We start from the raw sequence: 19,930 nt of genomic DNA, 5'->3' as shown, positions 1-19,930 counted from the left end.
TATGATTAGAAATGTACATTTAAACTGACTATATTATATAGATGCATACATGCTTATGCACAAGTCAGTGGTGAACCTTGTAAAAAATGCTTCAGAGCCAATGTTTGGTTTGTTCCTTCTGGGCTACTGTAGAAACATGGCAGGGCAACATTGGACTCTCAGAGAAAGAGAAAGAGGACATGTTCCCTTTGTAGATATCTTAGAGGCTCATTTTATTATAATGACAACATGGTACTTAGTTTCAGGTTATTAAACAATTAGTACTTTTTTTTATTTATTTCTGCCATAAGATCCCCCAAAATCCTACAGACTAAACGTTTAGGAAATAGCTCTCTTACCTCTGATTAGCTCTAACTAACTTGACAATAATAGCCAGTTCCAGTCCTATGATATAAGTGTTGGTGATGTTATTAGCAAATGGGTCTGTTGGATCACAATTTAAAGCAGGGTTAGAGTTCAGCATTGGATACCGTGTACTTACATTCACATTAGCAGGCCTATATGGGCATATACTTTATTGACATGCAATTGTCAGGCAACGGTATATAAGAATGCCATAACAACATTACCTGTCACATATCAGAAATTATACTTGTGCTGTACCACAACTCAAAAGTATTTACACATCATAACTGGGCTGGATTATTTACAGTAATTATGTCCATTGATGTTACACAGAGTGCCAATATTTAGCAGAAATTCATTGCAACCGAACACAGGAGCAGCTGATTACACTGATTAACACCTCCATCCAGAGAGCAGGGTGTAATCACTGAAATCATCGTCTGCTGTGTTTGGTTTGGCCTCCATGGCATATGGCAGGAAACCAATGTGTTTCAACATTGAAAATCCATTAAAGCACACACGCAGCTTTCCAAACTTCAAACAAACGTCAAAACCACAACAATAAGTAAACAATGTTTACTGAGTAAAAAGTATTTGTATCGGAGTCAAAACACCAAAGGTAATGGAGTACTTTACACAAAACTGATGAAAATGTACTGACACCCACCTTCCATTCTCTGTTTCAGTCACAAAAGTATAAACATGTATCTGTCAGATTAAATTATATGTCAGTCGCACATGTGATCACAGAGTTGGCACATGTCAAAGTGTTTAAACAAGACATTTCTAATATGCCAGACTGCTGCATTCACTCAAATTATGGTCTCATTATAATTCTGACAAATTCCCAAAAGTTGTGCGTCAGCTGCATGATTAATATACAGGGAACCCTCGCTATAACGCGGTTCACCTTTCACGGTCTCGCTGCTTCACGGATTTGCATCGTGCATTGAAATCACATTACGGCTATATGTAACGTAGATATATTTAATGTCCAGTTCTATCTATTTCAATTGTAAAATAAAGGTTACTACTTCACGGATTTCGCCTATCACGGTTTCTATTTGGAACGTAACCCCCGCGAAAAACGAGGGTTCACTGTATATACAATATAAACAGCACTTTTCATTTCACATAAAAATAAAAGTCTATTTGATTTTCATCAGGGCTGAACTCTTACAGCAGCACCTTTGTGTCAGTTCATCGAAGATGTTGAAAATCTTTGACATTCAGAAAACTGTATAATTTTATGGTTCATGAAAGAATCCTGTTCTCTCTACGCCACACTTCAGTATCTAACATGAAGGATGTTTCTGCTCACGTTGGAGGGTGCTGAGTGCAGTTAACGTGCTTATTTATTCCGTCCTCTTTAACACAGAGGCCTCCTCGGCTGTGAGTGTGACTTCATGCAGAGTGACACTTCTTTGTGAAGTGCTCGTGGGGAGGCTTTGGCTTTGGCTTTGGCATAACGCCATATCGCATCTAAAAAAGACTGGAGGAGAGTCATTGCCCTGGTGGCTTGTGATGGGAGATCAAAAAAAGAACAATGGATTTAATGAGGCCAGAAGACTGAAAGAGCATTTCCAGGAAGGTGCCGCAGCACACAAACTGAAAAATGTTAGTGTCAACATGGGCTAGACTTACACACTCATATTCTAAATTTGGTAGACTAATGTATAAGGTCATTGTTTTTATCAGACAGCTTAAACGAGGACGAGAACAGCTCACAGTAAAGCTGAAAGTCCTATTATTCAAAAAATGTGCTCAGTACACTCATTTATTATCCAGTTATGACGGTTTAACTTGACCATTGTTTCACAAAGTGTGCTTTACTCACTTGGAAAACTAGCTAGTGTGGTGGATTACACACTTTGGATGGTAGGGATTTTCTGATATGTCTCTGACAACACTTTTACCAGAGCAATTGTCATCTATGTGTTGAGTTTATAGTCTTTGAATGTCACATTTCTCTCTCTCCCTCTCGCTCTCTGCTCCGAGTAATTTCACAGCCTCCCCTTGCATTTTCCCTGTTCCGCTGTGGTTTCAGGCTGAGCATAGTTTAATTCATTATTGTAATGTTCATCGAGTTAATTTAACTCCAGCAGTGAGGTCCACGCAGAGAGGTTGGCCTGTAATTGTTGGTCTCCACCGGAGCCACCGTGGGATCTCAGCAGGAGGAGATGGGCCAAAAGCTCCCCGCTGCTGCCGTCAGCTGGGACAAAGCAACAATTAGCAACAATTGGCAATTAGTCTCAGCTGTTAAAGTCAAACAGCTCCCGCTACTTGACTACCGGGATTAAGTCCATTGTTTGGAATCCAAGGCAGAAAACTGCATTGACAAGTGTAGATTTTAGCTCACGCCGAGTGTAGCATGAACCCAATGAGAAATTAGCTCATGTCCATATTCAAACTTTTAATTTCTAATATGAAAAGAAAATCAGCACAGTGCCACTTAAACTAGTTCCCTTGCTTCCACAGCGTGTTAATCAAGTATCAAAGCTTGTTGACAGTGAGAAGGTCACTCAAAGAGGATAAATGTATCATTTATCCAGATGCACCAGGTTTTGTTTAATATGTATTTAATATATTGGCTTACCTGTTTAAATCTCCTTAATTCAGCATTCCCTAAAACTTTCAATAAGCAGAATCCTTTTACAATCCCTGGTTAGTGTCTCCGTTATTAGGGCCACTCATCCTCCCCTTCAGTAATAAATTCCATCCAAACAGGATTTTTGCAAATCTCTGTAACTTGTTCTATGTCTCTCTTTACTTCTGTTCACATTGATACTTATATTCACATTATAGCGAGAGGGAGAGGGAGAGAGAGAGAGAAAAGGGTCAATGAGCAAAGTGGTGTCTTGGGGTAGTTTTGCCAAAGTGGTCAGGAAAAGTATAATTTTTTTCTTAAATCATGAATTATCAGCAAGATAATTTGTGGACTACCTGTTAGAGAAGTGGCAGTGAACTTCCACACGAAGTTTGATATCGCTATGATTTCCCGGCTTGGTTAAGTGTTATTACTGAGGTGTGTGTGTGTATCACGGTCATACTGAAAAGTGTCTTGAGAACAAGTTATTTGGTTTAAAGCTGCATAGTGCAACAAAAAGTAAAAAACACACGTATACAGTGAATCCCAATGGGTTTGAAAACAGTTTATTTCTCTAAATAGTAAGATTTTTTTTTTCTCAGTCCATGAAGGAATATCTAATGCTTAAGTTTTTCCAGAAGAATTCAAATTCAAAATCATCACATTTGGAGATACAAGGTTTTCAGTGGCCACGGTATGGAAAACTGTTAGCCTAAAAGTAACGAGTAATTAAAGCTGTCAGACAAATGCAGTGGAGTGAAAGATGGAATAGTTGCCTCTGACATGTAGTGCAATAGAAGTATAAGGATGCATAAAATGGAAATACTCGAGAAAAGTGCAGCTTGATGTTTCTGTTTTTGTGTCTGTACTTTAAACGTATATGACAGTATCTGATGTTAAAACTGGCTGGATATCGACACATAAGCAGAACTGGGACCGTCAGAAGTTTTGACTTTGCTTATTTAAACGGAGGACTCTGTTTAGAAAAAGATTTATCACTGAAGCAGGGACCTGAACCAGAGGAATGTTAATTTGCGCAGTCGTTCTCATAGCTTCCTTTTTCCAACCACAAGTGAGGATAGTTTTTTTAAAACTTAAGGTTGCTATAGCAGTATGAAGGTTGTATAACTTTAAGGAGATAATAACTTTAACAAACAGCAAAGTTGAAGTCATGATTTTAACCCAAATTAGTATATTTCCTTAACCCTAATCACATGTTTTTTATGCCTAAACCTAAGCTGGCGCACTAATTTAGGAAACACTCCTGTGGGTGGTATTTGAAGAACAAACAACCTATACTTGTTGGTTCATAAAATAGCTTCTGGTGATACCTTTCAACCTTTTAGGAGATTTAAAAGTTTAGTATTCATCCGTAGGCTAAAATGGTACAACTATGTAAATATCTGTAAGTGAACATTGTCCAGGCTCTTTATTTGTCCTTCTCCCTGATGGACCCCCAAGCCTCCTTCATCCCTGTGTTTGTACTTCCCTTTCACTGTTGCACTGTTTGGAGACTCCATATTATCTTCCATGGTTGACAACCCCTCAGAGCAGGAATGTTATAATTGGAGAGAGGAACATGTTCACTCCAGGAGAATCCTCAACACACAAAAAAAAACTTGGGCTCTAAGTGCTGAAAGTCAAAATCAATAAAGAATTATGTTTCCCTCTCTACCTGTCTCCTACTTTATTTTACATCTCTCCCATTTATCTCATTCACCCACTTACCGCTCACTACTTCTAATTAGGCTGCTGCTCCTGACACGTTTGTGTTGTGCGAGCCTTTGTATTCTCTCAAGCTCGTCCATTCGCTCCGTGTGCATGGTCAAGTGTGCATGGTCGCTGATGTGTGTGCACAGGCTGTAGTGTTGACAAGCCATCTAATTAGCTGCCCGGCTAACGAACGTGTCCCTAACAAGGCTGTACTTGTGGTGGCACAATGTTTTTGGTAACACGATTTTGACAAACATTCAGGATATTGGCAGAGATAAAAAAAAAAAAAAAAAGAAGAAGCTTGACAGTGCAAGAAGTGCTGAACAAATCAAAGATGAGTATGTAATGACGTGGCACAGGTCCAGATGCAGAAGATTTTATAAGGAAATCTGTGTTTCTTTACAAAAGTTACATAATCAAGGGTTAATAAATAGTTTGATTCAACAAAAAAATTGCATGTTTTCTGATTAAACATATCAACAGAGTGTCAGTAAATTCCCACTGCTATTATGGAAAACGTAAAGTCATAATGTGACGTTTTATTTAATACCATCACATGTGATCTACATACTCGTGGTTTGTTTTGGTTGGTCTTTTGAATCACAACATTGCAATCATAATTTAAGTGATATTGAAAAACTTTTAATTCAAGTTTTACAGTAATCAGTGTTGAGTTCTGTTGGAAGATTATACTGCCTATTTTTTATTTTATTTTCTAGGATTTTCAGCATTATTTCTCTGTTTAAAACATTTGTTGGAAAAGTAATCAAAAATAAATCAATTGCAATGAGTGACATTACGTTGATGAAATAATTAAAATGAGTTCCATGGGTTCCACATGTTATCCCTTTGGTTTCACATGGGAATCGACTTGGGCTTCACACATTACACCATGAGAATGCTACAAATCCACGTTTCCCATGGGCAAAACATGGGTTTCATATGTGCAGCACATGTGCAATATATATTTCTCATGAAATTTCAGCGTGTTTTCACATTTTAAGCTTCCCACATGCAAAATCACATGTATGTGGTCACATGTGATCACGTGTTCTGGCACATGGGAAACTTTTGTGTTTCTTCTATAAGGGCAGCCACAACACTGTCAACCTATTCAATTGTCAACCCAATTCATTTTAATGTAATGGAAAAAATGTTTCGAACACCTAAAGTAAAGCAACACCTCTCTCAATCAAATGAAATAACAAGAATAACAAGTGAACATTACAATCCTTACGAAGGCAGGAATAATGACTGGGTTGTTGTATGTAATGCTTTCCCTGCCAGTGGTTTTAATATTGTGGATGATCGGTGTGATACGAATATACGTTGGCCCATTATGCTTTTCACTGGAATGTAAATGTAACAATCTGCAGTTTCTTTTATGGGTGTCGTGGTGAAACAGAACTGAACATGTTTTGAAATAATTCCATAATTGATTAAAAAGCTTATGATTTAATAAAGCCAGGATGAGTATCACAACAACATGCAGTACATGAGCACACACACACACACACACACACACACACACACACACACACACACACACACACACACACACACACACACACACACACACACACACACACACACACACACACACACACACACACACACACAGATATACACGCAGTATGATGTGATGATGAAGATGGAGCAAATATCTGCAGGATGCATGCGTAACAAAGCATTTGCAGTGACATGGTTAGTTTCAGTGAAATCACAGTGATTCATTTAAAAATGATCCTTTCATTTATATTGAATGGAAACTAATAATGTGAAAATTGCCTCCCTCCACTTTGAATGGCTGATGTGATAATAGCAGGATTTGGATAATCCATGTTCTCGTCTTTGTGCTGTGTAAAGGTGAGTTCACAGTTAATTAAAGTCCACATGGCCATGTTGCAGGACATATCCATGATAGTTAACAAGATGTGAAACTATATTATTTTCTCTGTAAGATAGTTTCATTTCACAAAATATTGTGTGACTGCGCATCACTGCTTGTACTTGTGAACGCACCAAACATCCCATTTTTCAGTGTTCATTTTCAAAGAGTGTGAGGGGAAGACAGGTGCAATTACTTTAGTGATTCGGTCCTCAGCTCATATCGGTGCGAGGACACGGCATGTGTAGCAGCCAGCTGAGCTCTGGGATGTCCCAGCAGCTGTCCACAAAAAGAAGTTGCGATACGCACACACAAACGCACCAGAAGACACACCCTCTGGTGTGTGTGTGTGTGTGTGTGTGTGTGTGTGTGTGTGTGTGTGTGTGTGTGTGTGTGTGTGTGTGTGTGTGTGTGTGTGTGTGTGTGTGTGTGTGTGTGTGTGCTGTGTGCACATACACACTCTTCACAAACACACACATCCTCTTCATCGCAGGAGCTGTCCTATTTTGACTGGTTTTCATTTACCACAGCCCGTGGCTATCACCCCCCCACACACACACACACACACACACACACACACAATCCTCCACACACCACACCTAATCACTTGTCCCCCCCATTCTTCTTCTTACCTCTCACCCAACCTCTCTCTGTTTACCTCTTCATCAACGTTTCTTCGCCCTCTGCCTCTCCCTCCAAGAAACCCCCCGTGTGAACACACACCTCTGTCCTTCACCAGAGAAATCTCGGCCTGCTCTTCATCAATAGTGAAACACATTTTCTTTCCTCTAATTCAATCATAGAATGCTGCGTGGAGAGGCAGTTTATGAATATATTACTTTATTGCCAAGACAGGATGAAAGAGAAAAACGACAGCCGTGACAGGCTTCAGCTTTTTGAACATATAGCCTCCCTTCTCTACGAGCCTCAGAGCGTCTCCGAGCAGCATATTGTCAGACAACATTCAGTGATCTTAAAATGAACCTAAACATTTCAGGTTGCACTTCACCTGAGCTGAAACATATTTGGATAATAGTGTTTCGAGTCTGGTCCCAATTCTATAATACATATGAATTATATTCATTACTCACTTTGTACTGACCTCCATAGGAAATTGTTTATATAGCTAAAGAAGAAGTCAAAGTACATTAGCTTTTTCAACAGGAAATAATACACAACAACTACACGTCCATTAAAATGCAACATTCGAGTAAAACAGCATTTTAAAAATACAATTTAGTATTCAATCCTTGATTTAATAGTTTTGCTTTCTAAGTTGTTCCTGGATCATTTTAATTCATATGAACTGGAAGAGCTAATCTTCTGCAATGAGAACATTTTCACACTTAGTCCTTAGTTGTTCATGTATTTGCACACACAAAATGAGATGGATGTATTTCTGTTTATAATGAAAAAAAAAAAAAAAACAAGTTGAAGAGGAAAGTACAAATCTCTCCTACTTCTTCACTGCCCATTAATCACAGTATGAAGTGGGTGTAACTCTTGCAATGTCGCCTTCAGTAAGTTAAAAAATGTTACCAGAGTGAACCCCAATCAGAATTTACACTATAATCGACTCACTTTTCCAGGGTGAAAACTATTGTTCATTTGGTATTAAGTTGGGATGTGGACTTGACTTGTGTTTCTAGAAACATGCAGCAGCTACCTTCATTCACAGTTTGGGCTTTTTGTATTAATCATAACCAACAACAACATAATGAAAACACTGCCCTCCAACAGGAGGAAGCTCTGTTTGAAGCATCCTTGAGCCTGACAGTGTTTCACCTCCAGCTCCATTACTTCCCTCCTCCTAGCGTGCCAAAGAGCTTAAACTTAGGAACGCTGATTGCTGGGTATTTTCCTTGCACAATACACCTCCTTGTTGCCCCTTTTACTCTGTCCCCCATCCTACACCTTCATGCTTTGCTGCTGTAATGACTCAATTTCCCCTCTGGCATGCCTGGCCCTCAGGGATCAATAAAGTTAATCTTATGTTGCCTTACCTTATCTCGCCTTGTATCCCAGCCTCATTAAGACATGCTGAAACTTTTGCCATATGGGGGTTGAATAAAAGTAGGCCCAGGGCCTCAAAATGTGTCTGAGGCTCAGCTCTGGTGGCAATATGTTTTAATAAATCTCGATCTCAGACTCACAGGGAGTGCATTTCTCATTTTGGTCCCTGACTGAAGGAGCTTTAATATCCCTGGGAATACAGGTTTGTGAAAGCCACAGGGCTTCCAGTCCATCTGTCAGACAACTGTTCATATTATAAAACATAGCTTTTTTTCACAGTTAAATAGTCGCTGGTAGCAACAGAAGATAAGACCAAGGGATTCATCCTGAGATCATTCAAGGTCTGTCTGAGAATGGTTTGAATTTTTTGTCATTAAGTCTATTTCTATCTCTGTTCTGACAGGTGACAGAAACTTACTGAGCTTCTTCTATGTAGTCAGTCCAAAAAAACAACAAAACAACAACAAAAAAAACCTGCTCCTCTCGCTACAGTGTCACTTTTAAAGCTTAAAAAATTAAATGCTGATAACATTTACATTGATGTTCTACGGTCAAACAAAAACAGGAACATTTTGAGACATATTAACTTGAGATATTATTGCAGCACTACATTTGTTTTTGTAATTAAAAAAAAATATCAGAGTTCACTCAAACTTTTTGGGCACAATGTTCCACTTTTCAAATCCTGCTTTTAAGCTACTGGAACATTTTTAACTTTAGTTTTTCAATAGACAACCAATATGTTCTGTGATTTATCCAATCCGTTATGATATAAAATAAAAGCTGTTTCCTTTTCTTTATTTGTTTTTAGATCATTGTCTGTAAGGTCTCTAAAAACCAATAGCAACAAGAAAAGTACGAGCTCTTCTTTCCAGATATTCCCTGTATGATCACTGTCTTTTTGCAGCTATCATTATACTGTTTTGACCTTGTTTCTTTTTGGCTGATCATTGACATCACAGCAATGAGTCAAAGAGGCTAATTAACCTCCCACCCACACACAAGTCAGGTGCAAGACCGCACACACGAACTCTCCGCATGCATGCATACATGACTCATCCCATCAGCGTGATTGCTGTCTTTTGGGTGCAAACGCTGGGCAGCGCTTCTCGGGTCACACAAACCTTGCCCTGCTGTCTTGGTGCGGAGTCAAGCAGCCTAATCTCCCACCTCCAGCTTCCAATGCAAAATCAACACTGACTGCCTCCTTCATTTACCTTGTTAGCTAACTGACAGCGGGCTGTCTGGCCTGCAGCTTAACGGCTTTAATGAGCAAAGGGGCTCGTTAGCACTGTGTGGCTGGCTAGAGACAAATGGGCTTGTTAAGTCCAGGCTATGCATATTCTTAATTAGCCTTTTGTAGTGTGTTTGATAGCACAATCATTCTGAAGGTGTGGGACGGAGAGCGTGTGTGTGTGTGTGTGTGTGTGTTCGACATTAACATCATTAAAAAAAAAACCTCCTCAATAATACCTCTCAGGTCAGTGTGTTGAATTTAGTTTTTTTTTTAAATCTTTGTTAAACACACATGGTGAAGGGCCGTGCTCTAGAACCCAATAACAATTTTGATAAGAGAACTAAACCGGCAACCTTTTAGTCAGAGGTTTGCTTCTCTAAACACCAATTCCCCTTGAGGCTACCACTAGCACACTGCCTCAACAGTGCTGTGGTGGCCTCAAGTTGCAGTGGTAATTTTTTTTTTTTTTTTTTTTTTTCCTAAAACAAAACAGAACATATTTCAAGCATACCACAATTTTGCAGTGACCATTTCATCATTCAAAACACACTAGAGGATAAGAAGTAGTGTCAATCAAAACCAAAGAAAACGATAGCCAGAAACTTTAAGCTACACGTTCACATGTGCATGATGGCCAACTTGCAAAATCCTTATCTGTTTGGAGCATTGGTTGTGCACTTCCTTAGAAATAAACAATATAAACTTGACCGGTATGGGCAATGTAATGGCAGTACGGATATGTGACAGGCCAGGAACCTGCAAAACTAACATGGGAACAAGTCTAAGACCATTAAGTCCGTTCATGGCGGACGGTGCCAAGGCATTTTTTGTTCTTTATTGTCTACATCGGGCAAATCAGGATTTTCTGACGATATCCTAGTTTTTTTGGTGTGCCCCCGTAGTCCTGTAGTCCGCAGAGTACAAAGGAAAGTATGTGGGCAATAACGTTCAATGGCTGTCAATGCCTACGCATGCTTCAAATGCAAGTATATCTCTGACCTATCTCTCTGGTAAATAACACAAGACATAAAGCTTTAAATGACAATGTGGCTGAATGTGAAGCTGTGTGACATGTGGAGAATGTGGAACAAAGTGTGGGTAAAATGATCTGTGGACCGTTGCATGGACCAGTCACGGACAGGAATCTATGTTCGAAGACAGCAAAAGGGCAAAGAGGCTGGGAACAAACAAAGGCATGTACCAGAGCATTATAAGTATGTAACACCAATTATTTGCATGGATTTATATGGATTACAGTCAAGTAATGAATAATTGTAATAAAACAGTCTATAAAACCCTCAAGCATAGGTACATAATTATATAAACAGGACATTTCATTTCTTTTGGGATGGATGATCAAACATTCTGAACCTCAGTGGAACAGAGATGAAGAATTTGGCTGAACTTTGTGCTATAAACATTAGCCTTTGGCTACATGAAGAGGCTCTTTTAAATTAGCTACACTGGTAGTGCAGGCTTTTCTCCTGCTGGCAGCTGCACAACTCGCAGGACAGAGACCTTTAGCAGACTCACTGTAATGGGATGATGGAGTCCTCAGAGTCCTAGCTGGCCTGAAAGACTAACACAGTCATAATTGTTGGGCAAATAGTGTGTGCACACCTAATATGTGAACAGGCCTCTGCATATGCAAAGCATTATCGGTCACATTCATACGCACACTAATCATTCTGCTTCTATTTTTTTCTCCTCCAGCTGCTGGTCCTTCCTTCTGCCTTTTTGTAATTATTGTCTTCCCCACCAGGACAGGATTCAATAGAAGCAGCAAAATCAATAAATCACTCGAAGTCCATTTATTTCCTTAAGAAGTTCGCAACTGGGTACTGTCTCATTTTAGGATGATCAACATGCATGTTGGGAGAGAAAACAGAGTCAGACTTCCATCAAATTCCCAGATTTCTACGCTTTGCTGTCTACCAGTCTAACTTAATTTTGTGAACCATAGATGTGTGGTGCTAAATGGATGCAGAGTTGACAGGCTTATTTGTGAGTTTTGTTTGAAAGGCTGTAAACAGTATTGGGGTGGATAGAAGTAAATCACGGTTTTTGTTTATTGTCAGTGAATGTCTTCACTGCAAGAGTCCATCCATCCATTATCTATACCCGCGTTATCCTGAACAGGGTCGCGGGGGGGCTGGAGCCTATCCCAGCTCACTTTGGGTGAGGCAGGGTACACCCTGGACAGGTCGCCAGTCTATCATAGGGTCAACATGTAGAGACAGATGGAAACAAAGACCATTCACACCTAAGGGCAATTTTGTAGAACCACCAATTAACCTGAGACACGTGTTTTTGGATGGTGGGAGGAAGCCGGAGTACCCGGAGAGAACCCACGCAGGCACCGGGAGAACATGCAAGCTCCACACAGAAAAGCCCAGGTCCGGATTTGAACCCAGAACCTTTTTGCTGTGAGGTGACGATGCTAATCACTGCACCACAGTGCCACCCCACTGCAAGAGTCATAATCAAAAAATAATGCATGAGGTAATACAACAACAAAAAAAGTACACTGCCGACTATTAACAACAGGTTGTGTCTGCACAAGACCAGTAATTCCTGCCCACTGCCATAAGACTTTACAATAACTCACCTCTGGCAAAATCCATCACAGTACAAAAACACTGTTGACTGTGTTTCTTGGTTGCTTGTATATTATATGTATATTATATATATATATATAGATATATACTGTACTGTATGTATATATATATATATATATATGTTGACTGTGTTTATTGGTTTGTTGTATATAATATATATATAGATATTTAATGTACTGTATATATACTGTATGTACTGTGCATTTTATATTTTATATTTATATTTTTTATTTTATTGCTTTTCTATTATATTATTCTATTCTATTATTATTTTATTCTATTGTTTCTATTATTGCTTCTGTATGTATGCTGCTGTGGCGAAAAAATTTCCCCTCGGGGATTAATAAAGTATATACCTACCTACCTACCTACCTACCTAATTTACCATTCAATAATTTACTTCTGTGTACAATCCTGTTTTTGTTTTGATGCCGTTTGGAAACAGTTTCCGAAAACCTGATATTCCTTATTTTACCGCTATCCCAAGGACACACAGATAAAAGTATGGAAATTGGTTTTGTGATAGTGTGGGACATCACCCTCATTAACATGTTTGACACCATTTCGGAGAGATGGTGATAAATCACAGTGCAGGCAAAGCCAGTAATTGGCTCCCTGCGGTAATTATGGAGTGGACCTTTGAAGGCAATAATCGTATAAATCCCTCATATTTTGGAGAGATAATGCTAGAAAACAGTCTGTTCCCTACCCGCCATCTCAAATGCGAGCAAATTGACTGTTTATTTTACTTTGCTGAACAAACACCGGGCTTTTCCCCAGCAACACTGTGTCTTATTGGAGATTCAAATCGCTGTTTGAATGCTTTCAGATGGAGGATGGTTCTCAAATTAGTTTGTTTTGTTTGACAAGCTTACAGCTTCAAATGACAACAACAAGCAGACATTTAGACTGTTAGTAGCCTTTCATTGAAGACTGAAGAACGTGTTTTAAATCATCTGCTGTGCCAAATTGTCCTTGAGAAACACTCCCCACCAACTCTACAGGGGCCTCTGAGGTGCTCTTTAGTGCTGTAGTGGAAACCACACTAATCTTCTTAGAGCTCACCCAAAGGGGGGAAACAAACACACCACCTAAATGCTTCAATTTCCTCCATGACTTGTTCCAAAAAAATGTCCAATCATATATTAACAGATACAGTAGCAATCAGAGCAGTAACATCTTTTCATTTTTATCATGCCAAAATTTCAACTATCAGTGTTAAAAGTGTCAAAAAGTAGATTAGTATTAAATTAACATCTTGAAAACAGAATATATATTTTTCAACGTGTGCTGTGTGTGTGGTATGTTCACACTGAAACAGAGGCTGAATAAAGTGCACTCACAAAACGTCCTGCACACTAAGATTGTGGAGTGCTCTGTTGATGCATTGTTGTTTCTTGTGGAAATCCATTATGCCACTGGAGGTCATGCTCAAATGGCACTTGACAGCTCCAGAAAATTCAATTCAATGTTATCTATATAGCTCCAAATCACTACACAAGTCTCAGGGCACTTTCCATTGTGAAGTCAAGACATTGAAATAGTACAGAAAAAAATCCAACAATTTCACCAGAAAAAAAGGGTGGGTGGCCATATGCCCTGATGAGCTGAGGTGAGCGGTGAGCAGAGAGAGAAAAGATCAGCACAGAAAAACAACAAACACCGGGCAGGTTGGTGGGGCCAGTAGCTGCAGATCAGCCAATCTGATCATGTTGTGTCTTGTGAATTCACTGTGACGCCCTCAGGTCGACGTTATAATGTGACCCTGAGGAGAACAAATCACTGCTCTAAATCTTTCATTTCAAAATGATTGAGACATTCTTCAAACTTGTTTATCTGTACGGACTAATTTATTATCTATAACCATAACTTATTATACCCTTTTTTTTCATCCACTGCTGCTCGTTTTCTTGTGTTAACTTTTGTATTTTGATATTTTACTGACCTTTGCCCGAAACTGCTTTGTCTGTAAATGTTAAGGTTGTGTGTGTGGATGCAAATGAATTGACCTTGATGGGATCGATGAAGTTGTCTGAATCTGAATCTGAGAATCAGAAACATGCAGCTCAGGAGCCTGAGATACCTGCAGGAAAGTAGGGAAAGAAAGGACAGAGAGGAAAAAGTCCAAACTACGAGAGGAGATGGTTCTCGTTGTTCTCAGTAATTTAGTAGTGTCCATATTGTTCTGAGTCAGCGTGGGTTTCTCATCATCCACTTCTTGTGTTCATTGACCCCGAGTAAAACCTCTGGATCTGCTGCACCCTGCTCTCTCTATCCTTCTGTGTAGGAGGGTCCTCATCGCTGATCTTTTTTTGACACTATATAAGATATTTTTTCCGTGTGAGTCGGCTTCATGTACTCTGTAGTCATTATACTCCCATCAAAATCCAACGGCAGACTACCATCCTCCTCCTGTTCACAACTTGTGTGTGTGTGTGTGTGTGTGTGTGTGTGTGTGTGTGTGTGTGTGTGTGTGTGTGTGTGTGTGTGTGTGTGTGTGTGTGTGTGTGTGTGTGTGTGTGTGTGTGTGTGTGTGTGTGTGTGTGTGTTTTGACATTATTAATTTGTTGTAAGAGGGTCTTATTTACAATGATGCCAAGTTAAAAAAAAATGTAATTAAATCACAGCATAAGCAACCATTTAATGATAATAGTGGTATAACAATGACAGTAAAAAACAAAACAATTAAGAGCCAAGAGTAATCAAACATTATGATTAGGAGCTTTTTATTGTCATATGCACATATACACCAATTTCATTACACTGTGTACCTGCCTTTGCTGGTCCTCCCTAACCTAAAAACTAAAATACATATAAATATTTCTAAAATCTCAAAAGAACTTAAAGAAATATCAAAGTATAAGAATAGAAATAGTTAAATACAATACAAAAACTAAACTAAGAAGACCAGTTTCATTTGAGAAGATGACATTTGTAATTAGGTCTTTTAACATGCAGTTTTAATATGTTGTGGAACTTATTCCATAAGTTTAAAGTAAGAAAATAAAATCATTTAAAAGAAACGTTAGATTAAGTCTCACCCGAGTTGCCTACATAAATCAAAGCCAATGTGCCGAATATATAAAATAAGGATTAACTTCACCTTCTGAAGAGTGAAAATTATAAATGCTTGCTAGCATTTTAAACCTTGGTTTGGTTTAACTGGATTTCTGCTGAGTTTACACAAGCCAATGTATAAAATGCTGTGAATCGCAGCAACATTTAGATTATCAGTTAAGACCTCTTAAACCATCCACATTTCATCCTGCACTTGCCCTTGTCTCATTGCTAATTTACACTTTGTTTGATTAATAAGTTATATATCAAATTAAATAATTGATAATGAGACTACATTAACATTGCCATGGGTAATTGATAAAGCAATTAGCCATCTGTTGATGAAGCGGATCTCTGAACACATGCCGACTGGTGCAATCCACACACACACACTGACAAAGATCAGAGAGTACACACTCACAGCTGTCACCGCAAGGTTTACTTCATACTGTGTGTGTGTGTGTGTGTGTGTGTGTGTGTGTGTGTGTGTGTGTGTGTGTGTGTGTGTGTGTGTGTGTGTGTGTGTGTGTGTGTGTGTGTGTGTGTGTGTGTGTGTGTGTGTGTGTGTGTACGTACGTGTACGTGTAGGTGTACATTTACACCTCAAAATGAGGTTTCACCATGTGTTTCATTGTTGACCCAGCAAGTCATGAGTTTATGTAAATGTGTGTGTGTGTGTGTGTGTGTGTGTGTGTGTGTGTGTGTGTGTGTGTGTGTGTGTGTGTGTGTGTGTGTGTGTGTGTGTGTGTGTGTGTGTGTGTGTGTGTGTGTGTGTGTGTGTGTGTGTGTGTGTGTGTGCGCCATCTGTTCTCCCAGTTTTAGGGCATTGCATGTTTTAACAAAGATGATTTTGAATCAACAGAGCAGTTTATTCACCTGTGACCGAACCATCTGACTACAGTATTTAACACTTACGGGGATAAATGTCATTGACTGGCTCCCACCTGCACCATTGTGTGTTGCTGTATTTCTTAACAGGACATTATTAAAGATCATTATATTTGTCCTGGTGTTTAAGGAGTCTAGAGGGTGGCGTAGCAGGCATAATTACGCTTATGAGCTGCATTTATTACCGTCACCATGGATGTAAATTGGTAATGTTTCTCTCTAAAAATATTAAAATAATCATCCTCAAACTGATCATAAAGTGGAGCATGAGGTGCGATAAAGTTTTATGGGTCACATTTGAACACACACTGAGTTTCCAAATCTGAGTCGTGACTTCCAAAGAGTGCCTAGTTTAAAGTTACTTTTTTCTGTCAAGCAGTTTCTGTTCATCCAAAATCAGCAGACAGGAAATACCCCATGCTCATTAGTCAGCCTCCAAACTAAAGCCTGGGAGCTGCCTTGTATAAGAACACTGACACTAAGCAGCTTTAACTGGGGAAGTTAGAGGTCAGTCGCTTGCTGCTAAGACTTTTCCAATCAGTTAGTCATGACAAGTGATGGTGTTTCTCAAACCTCCAAGTCACCACTAACCTAAGGTTAATGCTTTTCATTTCTAAGATCAAGATGTATGTATGAGGTACCAGCAGAAACCTGACTAATACAATTTCAAGGCATTTATAATAATAATATATATATATATATTAAAAATCAGGTTTATTTTGAGCATTACAGAATAGGGATGAATATATCAAGCAAAAATACTATTTAGTAATCACTCTGAACTAATCAACTGTTAATAGACTCTTCCACCCCTGCTTTTTTTTTAAGAACTTTTAACTCAAGATCAACACATGCCATCCAACCAATAAAACCGTTTCCTTGTACATAGCTGATAAAGAAGCATGTGGAGAGCTGGTAGCAACGTGTTCTTCTTCACCTTATGTTGCTAAATGGCAATTGTCAGACAGCTTTTAGGTCCACTACTGCCACCTTCTGATGGGAGTAACATATTAGAAACAGGTGCCAGGAAACATAAGGAAGAATAATAAATCGCATATTGATTTTTTTTTTTTTTGAAGAATATTTGAATATTTGAAAATCATGATCCATCCCGATTACAGAAATTAAATTTATTAATAGAAAAATCCTGGTAAGAATTACATTTGATTTATGTCACTGTGTTGGTCACTTTGCTCTAGACTGAAATATTTCAACAACTCTCAGATGGACTCTACAGAGCCCTCAACAGGTCACGCCGTTCTCATGCAATAATTTGCGTTACCTCACAATAAGTTTAGCAGTCTCTAACATTACTTTTCTTCTTCTATTCATTTTAGAAGGTCAGTGTCCGAAAGCATCCAGCTGCTAGTCTTGAGCGCAGCCGCAGCCGCTCGGCCTGGCTGTGTCAGGTGAAGCTGTGGCTGGATGTGGTTATTGTTTGGATTTTGGCTGCTGTTGTGGTTCAGTCTGGAGTGTTATGGATGTGCTCAGCTGTTACTATTTGAATAAGCCGTGCTTCTATGAAAGTATGTGTTACAACTGTTAAAAACGGATGTGTCCCTGCACTAAGAACCAGAGTACAGCCGTGGTTATAGCCACAGTGACAGCTGTGCAGCTTACACTCTAACTCCGTGTAGTGTTTACCAGCAACAAAAGGCCCTTTCGCTCACTATAATAATACCACTTTAAGCGCAATACCATCAGACTTCCTCCTTTTTTGAGCCCTAGAGGAAAACACCACTTGTTGGAAAATATGATCTTTAAAGATAAACACAAAAATGTGCTTTCAGACAGCACATCTGAACGCAGTTGCTGCCACGTTGCGTCATACGATCTGAATACACTGTTTTGTTTTGTCATGTCGAGCAGAGGCTGTGGTCTTTTCCTCACCCTGATAGATAAAAAGAAGGTGTTTAATCTGCCTTCATTGCAGGTAATTATTTTAGGTGGTACTTTTTTTTGGACAATATCACATAAAAACCAAGCCAGCTACTGCACTGCAGGTGGATGGCAGACTGGTCAGTCAGATCAGGCAAAAGGAGAATCATGCCCAGCCAAGTAAACTGTGGTAGGACATCCGGGTGGACAATCAGTTTAAGCAAAATTGGCCACATTGCTGTATATCAGCATTTAGTAAACAGCACAGAGGTCCCTAAGCTGTACACAGACATTAGCATGTTGAAGTGTGACTGCATTATTTTATAATTATTATATTGTATGCACAAGTATTATTATATATATTATAAAACAGAAAATGACAATTTTAAACGTTTCATCAACTATACAGTAATGCGCTTCCACTATATTGAGTATGAAGCACTTGTACTGCCTTTTCCATTGCTTGCAAAATCAAGTGCATCTGTGAGACACTGTTAATTTTCTTTCGCAAAATTCAACAGCACTTCGGAGCTTGAAATTGCATCCTACCACGAGATGAACTGGCCACTCAGAGAGAGACAGATGCTCTGCAATTCTGCACATTTTAAATGAAAACTCCCATCCACGGGCCACTTTCACAATCTCAACACGAGTACTTAGAAATTGCCAGTACACTTGTCATGGAAAAAAGCGTTCTCCCTTCTACCTTGAAGGGAATCCAGGTTTATTCGCGTGACACTGAATTTAGAGACATGTAGGTGTAATCAATAAAAGATCTTCAACCTCATTTTGTTATTAAACTTGGTCTCATCTGACGGAATATGTCTTTTTGGAAACTTTTGAATCACTTTTTTTTTTTTTGTTCTTTCACTTTCAGGTTCAAGAAACTGTGTCAGGCTGATTAATTAGTAGCTAGGGAACATAAAGATGTTCTAATCCATATTTAAAGATGATTGGGACATTTTGTTATTAATTTTCCATCAGGTTTCCTTGAAGTGACCCCGAATTGAAAGTCTTGCCATGCATGTGCTCCCTCTGCTCTTCTTTTCCTCTCTCTCCTCTTCCTCTCTTAATCTAACCCACGCTCCTCCCAGCTCTGCATTTTCTTCTGCTTCTCTTTTATCTTTGTCGCCTCTGAATCAGCCTTTTTTTTCTTTCGTCTGTCTTCACTTTTCTCATCCCTCTTCCTTTACTGTTGTTCTTTTTCACCTGCTCTCCCTCATTCCTTGTCTTATCCACCCTCATCCAGCACTTCTTTGCCTCCGTTTCCCTCTCCTCTCCACTCCAGGCAGCCAATTAATCTTGCCTCATGCTAATTCCTCATGAGTGCCATTTAGTGGCAGCTCAGCGGGAAGATCTATAAGGATTTAATGTGTTTATTAAAAGTTTGACTGGTAGTCGATGAAGACTTGTCTTCTTCCAGTGGCCTCCTTTCTGTCTCTGCCAGCAGGACAATACATAGCATGTGTTATTTTTTTATTTTTTTTGTGTGAAGGAATTCCTCAGGGCTGCTGCTTAGTAAATGATTTCCAATATCTGTGACGTTTAAAATGAAGAAGTCCGTCACAGCAGGCAGGGTCATTAAGGCTACTGAATGCCTTTAAAAATGTCCATTAATTGATCATTTGAATGACACCCTGATATCTCACACCTACAACAGTGGTGAAACAGAGTGTAAAATAAAACATGCTCTACAGCAACGTGTT

This window comes from Brachyistius frenatus, unplaced genomic scaffold, assembly GCF_029030835.1.
Source record: "Brachyistius frenatus isolate BFR_SWC_R1_liver_20210118 unplaced genomic scaffold, ASM2903083v1 Contig_3, whole genome shotgun sequence".
Taxonomy (NCBI): domain Eukaryota; kingdom Metazoa; phylum Chordata; class Actinopteri; family Embiotocidae; genus Brachyistius; species Brachyistius frenatus.
The sequence above is the reverse complement of the archived record's forward strand: the minus strand, read 5'-3'. Positions refer to the sequence as shown.